A 10175-nucleotide genomic window follows, 5' to 3' on the forward strand; every position below is an offset into this window, starting at 1 on the left:
ACATGATGCACACCGTGTTTGCTCCAAGGCAGATGTTTAAGATTTTTGTTCTGCTGACAAACACCGCATTTATCCAAATCGGCCATAATGAGATTACAGTTTCTTTCTTCTTCTAATGGCTCGACTGTTTCAGTTCTGCCTCCATGAGCTCCAGCAGTGAGGAATCAGAGCGACCAGCAGGGCTGCTCTCATCCTCCGCCACAAAGCAGCATCCTACTACCACCAGCATGGTGATCAGAGCTCAGATCGACAGCTCTTACTGCCTCATCACCAGACCAAACCTTTTCTCTTCCCTCGTGGTCGCAGTGAGGAGGCTGGAGACATTTTCAATGACAGGAGTGATGACTAATCACATTATTAGCAAACAGATGAGCTGCTATCTGTGGCAGCTGATGCCTTATTGTATAAAAACATGAAAGTGGATCTAATTGGACACATATGCATATCAGTGCAGAAGCTAATTGGAACTTGCTTGATATAATTCATGAATAAATAAGATAAGTGACAAACTTTGCCTCAGTTATTATGCCTGTCTGGGATACAGACACAGCAGCATCCTAATACATCTGCATAATAAAGGTGAAGAAGATCCCAGGCTGTTTTCTGGTTTCATAATGACAAGGTCGAACATGAGTCAATACATAACAGCTCAGTCAGGAAGAAGATCTATACAATGATAAAAAGAACAGTCTTACGAAAATAGATCTTATATGTTTTTTAGCTTATTTAATTGAGTAAATTTTATTTTTTGCTTGTTGTGTGTGTTTGTGATCTTGTTTCATCAATTCAGTTCACTCTTGTAAACGATATCTTGGATCTCAATGAGACAACCAGTAAAAATAAGTAGAAATGTTTAGAACATTTGAATGTTTTCGGTTTCCCTCTCAGTCGAGGTAAAGCAACGTTTGAGACTGCTTAGAGTCGCCTGTTGCCCTTAAAGTCCTGAGAGGAATTTAATTCATACAGGAAATCCATCAATACCGATGGATTTCCTGTATGAATACTTAAAACATTTAAAGCCTGAAATTTATGTTATAAAAGTCACTATTTAAAGCTAAATCAACCATTTTCTCTGCTTTACTTTGAGCTGAGAGAACAGGTTATGCACACTGCAACTGTTTGTAAATAGATCAGGGAGTTATTGCTCATTTTCAGTGGCTGCAAGTGAAGCAACATTAAAGTTGGAATCTCCCTGCTGACTCGTGCATCCATATGGACAAGACTGCAAAAGAAATGAGCAAGTCGGAGAAATAATTCCCTTATTATTCATTATGGTCTCTTAATAAAACACACAAGGACATCCCCGGATAATGTGGCTTCTCTTTAATAGCTTAACTCTGCAGCTCAGTAAATCTATGTTTTACATTTTGTTGGCACAAAGGATAATGGGGTGAAACTGGTGAAATGATTCATACATTGCAAGGCTTCCTCACATCTGTGATTTGATTTATGAGCAGGTTCATAAAAAGCATCCACTTTTACTGTGCCTGACAACCATACAGTGCTTTGTTGCTCGTTACGTTAACATATCATTTAGATTAAATGGTTTTCAAGGGTTTCAAAACGTTTTTGGTTTGTGAAAATGTATTTGGAGCCTGTAAATTTCATTTCTAAAACATTAGTTAGGAACCAGACTTTGAAGTTAATCTCCATGTTGAGAGCTACAGATCATAACTACACTTAGTCTAAGAACCCCAGACATGGAATCTAAACATTAAATGCACCAAAAAGATAAAAATATAAAACTATCTTTGACATAATCACTCTCAAAAGCCTCCTGGTGACTTAATTACAGCTACTGAAATTCTGATGAAACTCTTTTTATGTATTAATTAATGCAGTTTATCTAAGTCATGAATAATATGCAGTGATTACAGCCTTAAATGAGATTACAGACAGATTGTGCTGTGAAATATGATGGCTTGTGTTTATATAACTTTTTTTTTTTTTTACCAAATAAATTGAAATAAACTTTAATGAGGTTTGAAAATAGATACAGTTATAAAGGAAGTTTGTGCAGATATAAGAATTTATAAGCATGGTAGATGCTATGAGGTGCTAAAAAGCAAAAGCAAGATGGAGATGATGGATGAATAAAAATACTGGAAGCAGCATATACTCAAACCCTCAATGCTAAATATTGTTGAGGTAGAAAAGCTGCCATTTAGACACCTGTAAAGGGGATATGGATACTTTTCTAAGTCAAAGGGTTAAGAGGACGGAAACATGTGAAAACTCAGCTGTGACCCAGTGATGTAGATAAAAGCAGCTAACTGGGTCAGACCTGACAGGACGGGTCAGATAAGACGCTCCGGCCAGCTTATCAGTTCTTACTCTCACACAGGTGTGAACACAGAGAGTACGGTTCCCTCGCTGCATGTTGTTAGTAACATTATCAGTTAATGCAGTTTATTTAAGTCTGGATGATCATAATTAATAATGAAGTGCTGCATCTATTCGGGACATGAATCGGTTACTTCATGTTACGGTTGCATGCACTGCATCACTTACGTATTTATTTAGGACAAAATATTGTGTCTGCTGGGACTTAATTCTTCAAATAAATCATTTGAACAGGAATCAGCTGATTTTTATCTTCCATATTTAAATTAATGAGCAAAATTTACATAGACTTAACACTATATTGTTTTATTTTTACAAACTGTCCTTTCAAATCTTTCAAAGTCATCTACTGACTCTCCATCCTCAAGTGGCATCACTGGAGAATTTAAACAATTAGCTAACCTCATTCAGCACACCTCGCAAAATTCAAACACATGGAGATTAAACTCTGCTCTTTATATATATATATATATATATATATAAAAAAAAAAAAAAATTCCCCTCTCACCCTCCGTGGGTGGTCTCTTTCATCCTCTGAGCTCGGGTCCTCTACCAGAGGCCTGGGAGCTTGAGGGTTCTGCGCAGTATCTTGGCTGTGCCTAGAACTGCACATTTCTGGACTGAGATGTCTGATGTTGTTCCTGGGATCTGTTTGAGCCACTGCTCCAGTTTGGGGGTGACTGCCCCGAGGGCCCCGATGACCACAGGCACCACTGTGGTCTTCACCTTCCAGGCCTTCTCCAGTTCCTCTCTGAGGCCCTGGTATTTCTCCAGTTTCTCATGCTCCTTTTTCCTGATGTTGTGGTCACTTGGTATTGCTACATCCACCACAACGGCTTTCCTCTGTTCTTTATCCACCACCACAATGTCCGGTTGGTTCGACATTACCATCTTGTCTGTCTGGATCTGGAAGTCCCACAGGATCTTAGCTCGGTCATTCTCCACCACCTTTGGGGGTGTCCCCCATTTTGACCTCGGGGCTTCCAGTCCATATTCTGCACAGATGTTCCTGTACACTATGCCCGCCACTTGGTTATGTCGTTCCATGTACGCTTTCCCTGCCAGCATCTTGCACCCTGCTGTTATGTGCTGGACTGTCTCAGAGGCCTCCTTGCACAACCTACACCTTGGGTCTTGTCTGGTGTGGTAGATCTGAGCTTCTATTGCTCTGGTGTTTAGGGCCTGTTCCTGGGCGGCCAGGATGAGGGCCTCCGTGCTGTCCTTGAGTCCAGCTTTCTCCAGCCATTGGTAGGATTTCCTGATATCAGCCACTTCAGTTATTTGTCGGTGGTACATCCCATGTAGGGGCTTGTCTTCCCATGATGGTTCCTCCAGCACCTCGTCCTCTGTTCCCCATTGCCTGAGACATTCGCTGAGCACATCGTCCGTTGAGGCTTTGTCCTTGATGTATTTATGGATCTTAGATGTTTCATCCTGGATAGTGGCTCTCACACTCACTAGTCCTCTGCCTCCTTCCTTACGGCTCGTGTACAGTCTCAGGGTGCTGGATTTGGGGTGGAACCCTCCATGCATGGTTAGTAGCTTCCGAGTCTTAACATCCGTGGCCTTCATCTCTTCCATTGGCCAGCTAATTATTCCGGCAGGGTATCTGATTACTGGTAAGGCATAGCTGTTTATTGCACGGATCTTGTTCTTGCCATTGAGCTGGCTTCTCAGGACTTGCCTTATTCGTTGGAGGTATTTGGCTGTGGCTCCTTTCCTTGTGACCTCATCGAGGTTGCCATTTGCTTGTGGTATTCCCAGGTACTTGTAGCTGTGCTCTATGTCTGCTATCGTTCCCTCTGGGAGTGAGACCCCTTCTGTGCGGACGACCTTCCCTCTCTTTGTAACCATCCGGCCACACTTCTCTAGTCCGAATGACATCCCAATGTCAGTGCTGTAGATCCTGGTGGTGTGGATCAGTGAGTCGATGTCTCGCTCGCTCTTGGCGTACAGCTTGATGTCATCCATGTAGAGGAGGTGACTGATTGTGGCCCCATTCTTAAGTCGGTATCCGTAGCCAGTCTTGTTGATGATTTGGCTGAGGGGGTTCAGGCCTATGCAGAACAGCAGTGGGGACAGAGCATCTCCTTGGTATATGCCACATTTGATGGACACTTGTGCAAGCGGTTTGCAGTTGGCTTCAAGGGTGGTTTTCCACAGCCCCATCGAGTTTGCAATGAAGGCTCTTAGAGTCCTATTGATGTTGTATATCTCTAAGCATTCAATGATCCAGGTGTGTGGCATTGAGTCATAGGCTTTCTTGTAATCAATCCAAGCGGTGCACAGGTTTGTGTGTCGGGTTTTGCAGTCTCGGGCGACTGTGTGGTCTACAAGGAGTTGGTGTTTGGCTCCTCTACTATTTATGCCGATGCCCTTCTGTGCCGTGCTCATGTATTTATCCATGTGTCCGCTTATCTTAGCCGCTATGATGCCTGACATGAGCTTCCATGTTGTAGAGAGACAGGTTATTGGCCGATAGTTGGATGGGACTGAACCCTTTGAGGGATCCTTCTGGATCAGGATTGTGCGCCCTTCAGTTAACCATTCAGGGTGAGTCCCATTCTGTAGCAGCTGGTTCAGTTGAGCTGCCAGTCGCTCATGGAGGGCAGTGAGTTTCTTTAGCCAGTAGGCATGGATCATGTCAGGCCCTGGTGCTGTCCAGTTTTTCATACCCGAGACTCTTTCTTGGACATCTGCCACAGTGATGGTTACCGGGGCTTGTTCAGGGAGGTTGCTGTGGTCCTCTCGTAGAGAGGTTAGCCACTGTGCCTTGCTGTTGTGGGACGCCTCCCTTTCCCATATGCCTTTCCAGTATTGTTCAGTCTCCAGCCTTGGTGGGTCTGCTCTGTTGTTAGTACCCTGCCATTGAGAGTACACTTTAGCTGGTTGGGTGGAGAAGAGCCGGTTGATCCTCCTGGCTTCATTCTCTCTTGTGTATCTCTTTAGGCGGCTGGCCAAGGCTTGGAGCCTTTGTTTGGCAGTTTCGAGTGCTTCAGGTATGGGCATCTGGCTGTACTTCTTGGGTACTGATCTTTTCATTGCACCCCTTAGGAGCTCTGACAGCTGGCTCACTTCCCTCCTTGTTATCTTGATCTTAGCCTCTAACCGTCTTTTCCATGATGGATATTGGGTCTCATGGTTGCTCTTATAGCCGAGCATTTCAAGGATCACTGATGCTGAGTTGTATATCAGCTCATTGGTTTCTGTTATGGTGTTGGTAGGGATTGTTCTCAATGCTGCATTCACATCTTCAATGAGACTATCTGATGGTACTTCACTCAGCCGTTGTAATTGGCGTCGGGGTTGCCTGGTGTTCATTCGGGCCACGATTCTCTCTCTCAGGTCAGTTGCTGTCTCGTTCAACTTTGATAGTTCGTTCATTACTGGGGCTGCATACCCAGTCTCGGGGTGGGGAGTAGTTAACTCCCCCCTGACCTTACCTTTGGGCTCCTCCCTTATGCCGTAGCATTTGTGTTGTACCTCGTCAATCTCAAGTTGTGATAGCAGTTGCCGTTTGCGGATGTTGGAGCACTGAGCTACTAGTTGTTTGGCAGTCATTGTAGACTGTAGGTGTCGAAGTAACCATTCCACCCTCAGTCTTTGCATGTAACCCCTCTGACTAGGGTTACTTGAGTAGTAGCATTCCAACAGATCCATGTTTTCGTCTCTCGCCCATTTCCGTCTTGTTCCAGTAGCCCATTTTTCATCAAGGTGCTCTGGTTCCCCAGCACCTGACGCAGACCTTGTTTGGCCGGGCGACGTCTGAGCCGGCATGTCATGCTTATCAGTGTCTCTCATTGTATGAGGTAGGCTATATAGCTCCAAGGGTCTTGCCTAGGGACCCACACTGCATAGCTCAATTGCACTGTTGTAACTTGCCCCAACCTGGATTCGAACCCCGGTCTCCCAGGTGGTAGACTGGTGTCTTACCCACTGAGCTATACAGTCAGCTATATATATATATATATATATATATATATATATATATATATATATATATATATATATATATATATATATATATATATATATATATATATATATATATATATATATATATATATATATATATATATATATATATATATATATATATATATATATATATATATATATATATATATATATATATATATGGAGAGTACGGTTCCCTCGCTGCATGTTGTTAGTAACATTATCAGTGCTGATGAAACAAAAGGAACTGAGAAAAGAAACAACAATAATGTTTCTGGGGTGACTGAGTAGCTCTGTGCGAACCCCGGACTGCAATAATATACCTGATAATTTTTGCTACACTGCAAAAGACTGCAGTTTAACTCTTAACCGTAGATTTAACTGACCACCTTATGTAAGGAGGAAACTTATACATTCAGAGCACTCTGTAGCAGATTTTGGGAATCTTTTTTTTTTTACGTGTATTACTTTTGTTTCTGAGTTCCTTTTATTTTCCATAAATACGAAAGTTTCTACTTAATAAAATGCATTAATTCTCTTTTTGTAATTATTTAATGGGTTTATGTCTTTAAAACCCCAGAAATGGAAATTAAATTGTCATTTAATCATCCATCCAGCCATTTTCTGTATCTGCTTATTCCTGCAGCGTTGCAGGGAGGCTCGTGTATATCTCCAGCGGTCACTGAGCAAGAGACCTTGGACAGATTGCAAAGCCATCCCAGGTGATATAATCATTTTTTATTTATTTATTTATTTATTTATTTATTTATTTTTTTTTTCTTAAATTTTTTTCCCCCATAAACGCTACTTAAAAACCTGAGCAAGATCCGTTTTTCTTTTCTTTTCTTTTTTTTCTTTTGTTTGGAAAGGCTATGCGGGTTTGACAGTTCATAGAAAAAATATTGGAAGTCTTTGGATTATAAAGCTAATTGACAGCTGATTTAAACATAATTTCTTGCGTTGTTTCCGGTCGTATTTCTATCCATGCTGGTCTCCATTCAACCTCTGCAGCTAGATCAGTTGGATGCTCTTGAAGACTATATGGGCTGCTGCTTTCAGCTGGTTATCAAAATGCATGGCTCCCCTCTTCACTATGCCGTTCTTCTCCATATGCCAATGACAGACACATGGCCAGAAACTACTTCTGAAATAGGCTCTCAAAGCTGGCACAGCCCTGTAGTGACAGGATGTAGAAGCACAGAACAACCAGATGATTACACCATGGGAGATGGGAAAAGCTGAGCAGGAGCTACCAGTCTACCAGCCTTTATCCTTAAATCCATCTGTTTTTTTTAAAGACTCGTTTCCATAACCTTAGTTCATGACTGGCAGTTTTTCATTTCAAGACAAAATAAGGAAAAAGAAAAAGTAGCAGGGAAAAAAAGGAAATATTATCTGTGCCTTAGGAAAAGGACAGAGAACGAGCTTCTAAAGCAAGCAACAACAGGGATGGTATACATAAATGCTTAATCAGTGTGGTTCCCTAAAGAGATACAATTAAGCGTGAAGCGATTTAATGAGACTATGCAGGGTTTTGGGTCCAGAAACAGGAAATGTAAGGTTGGACTTTGGTTCTGGATTTTGGCCACACACCTACTGTTACAGTAAAAGCCTTTATCCTGTTCAGATCCTGCTGTCTCTAGCCGTTACCAAAGCATGTTTCAAATTAAATGCCTCTGGGAAAATACTTCTAGCAATGCATAACAAATTGATTGTTTCATTTGCAGTTGTGACTTTGATATGCTTCAGTTCTTGGCACTACCCAAAAATGCAACCTTGCTAAATGTCCCAGGTGAACACAGTTAAGAAGTTAGTTCACAGCAAACTAATTTTCATATTATATTCTACTTTATCTTGAGCTTTCACATGTAAAATTAATAAAATACATTGAAGTTTTTGGCTGTACGTAGAAACGTTTAAATACTTTTGCAAAAAACAGAAAGGAATCAACAAGTTCTGTGAGTTTTTGTTAATTACAAACCACAAATTACTAATTACTTACTGCTCTGGCTGATTCAAAAACAGAAGTTGCAGCAAATTCTTAGTCAACTATACACCACTCAGAACACATAAAAAAAATCTAACATTTTCGCTGTTTGATGTTCCAGAGAAATGCCAGGAGAACTTCAATAACCGATTCTTCTCCTTTGACTTCGTATCCCTGAGCTGAATGCCAGAGAGTGAAGCATTAGCTGGTGCACAGTAAAGGGGAGTGGCATCACGTTGCTGTTAACCACCCATTGTTTGCACTCGCTGTACCAGCCGGCCGTCAGAGATCAACCTCGCTCTCCGATGGGTGGCTGCTGAGTCACCCCGCTGAGTGGAAAGCATTGCATTCAAAACACTGAAATGTAAATCACTTTGTCGTTTTCATTTTTAAAGGAATTGCAGCTTAAGATTGCAAGACTCATATTCCCTCCAAAGCTGGAAGACGAGTGTGACTCAGAGACTCAGATATCTCCACATGGCCAGATCCCAGAAGAGGGAAAATACCACCTATTTAAACCGTGACTTATGCCTACAATGTGATCTTCTCCATCAACTTCTCTGTCTGTTGCTGTTTTCATTGCATTACCCGAGGACACTATGACTCAGGAGAGCAAGATGCATGCTCTATTTTTAGATGTGCATCGATATGAGATTAATATGACCCATCAGAGTGCTGGGACTTTAGCACAGATCATATACATAACAAAAGCATTTTGATGTGTATGCAATACACTGCAACAAAAAGAGCAGGTGAAGATGGATTATAACCTACAGATGCTTTTAATCATAAGTGTGGTTATCACTTCATAAAATATCACTTCTGTGGTTATTTTTGGTAATTTCATTAATATTCATTAAATGTTGGATATTTGCATTTGAAAGACCTAGCATTTTAAGTAGTCTTTGTTTTTATGTCTTTTTTCTTAAAAATATAACAATACACTGTTGGATTACTGATATTAAAGTATGAGCCTTTTAAATTTGCTTTCCATTGCACTAAATCTTCTTTGTGCTCAGCAAAAAATGTGAAAAAAGGAAGCATGGGAAGAGATACTTTGGTTCTTAAGACGCTATCATTTGGACCTCATTCAACAGCTTTGCAGTGGAAAAACTGGCACTGATGCAAATAACGAAGAAAAGAGGCATTAATTACCACACAGTAAGCTACAAAGGTTGCAACACTGAGCAACGCTGTAGATTTTCACTGCAATATTAATTTTGAGTGATTAAAAAATAATTAAGGTTCTATCACAAAGAAAGCAAATGCAGCCATAAATTTAGATGGTGTATGCAAGATAAAGGAAAATGTTAGATGTGCTTTCAGCTGGCCTGAAGGAAAATCTCAGCGTGGTATGATTAAGCAGCGCCCTCTTCTGGACAAATGGGACTGCAGTATGAATCCAAGCTGCATCTTCTTTATTCTGTTTGTATAAACTTCTTACTTATTATGCCGATACATTGTGTACAAAAATTGAAAAATTGAAAAACGCATATCTTAGATGATTACTTTTTTATATACAAAAATATATATAAAAAGTAAATCTACATATATAAAGCAGTAAGGTGATTCTCCACCCCAGTCTCAGGTCTTTTGAGGTCTCTGATGGGTTTTCTCTCAGGACTGAAGAGTATTCAGCTCCATCCAGCTTCCCATAAACTCTGATCAATGTCACTGCCAAAGAAAAGTGTGATTATTGAATGTTCAGTGTTATGTGCTGTGTTGCTTTTTCTAGCACACACAGCATTTTGTGCACAGACCAAATATTTACTTTTGGTGTAATCTGATCAGAGCACCATCTTCCAACTTTTGCTGAGCCCCCAATGACATTTGGCAAACTGCAAGCAAAATTTTATATGGCTTTCTTACAGGGATAACCTTTTTTTTT

This window comes from Poecilia mexicana, unplaced genomic scaffold (assembly GCF_051168715.1).
Source record: "Poecilia mexicana isolate PSO_F unplaced genomic scaffold, ASM5116871v1 scaffold_15, whole genome shotgun sequence".
NCBI lineage: Eukaryota > Metazoa > Chordata > Actinopteri > Cyprinodontiformes > Poeciliidae > Poecilia > Poecilia mexicana.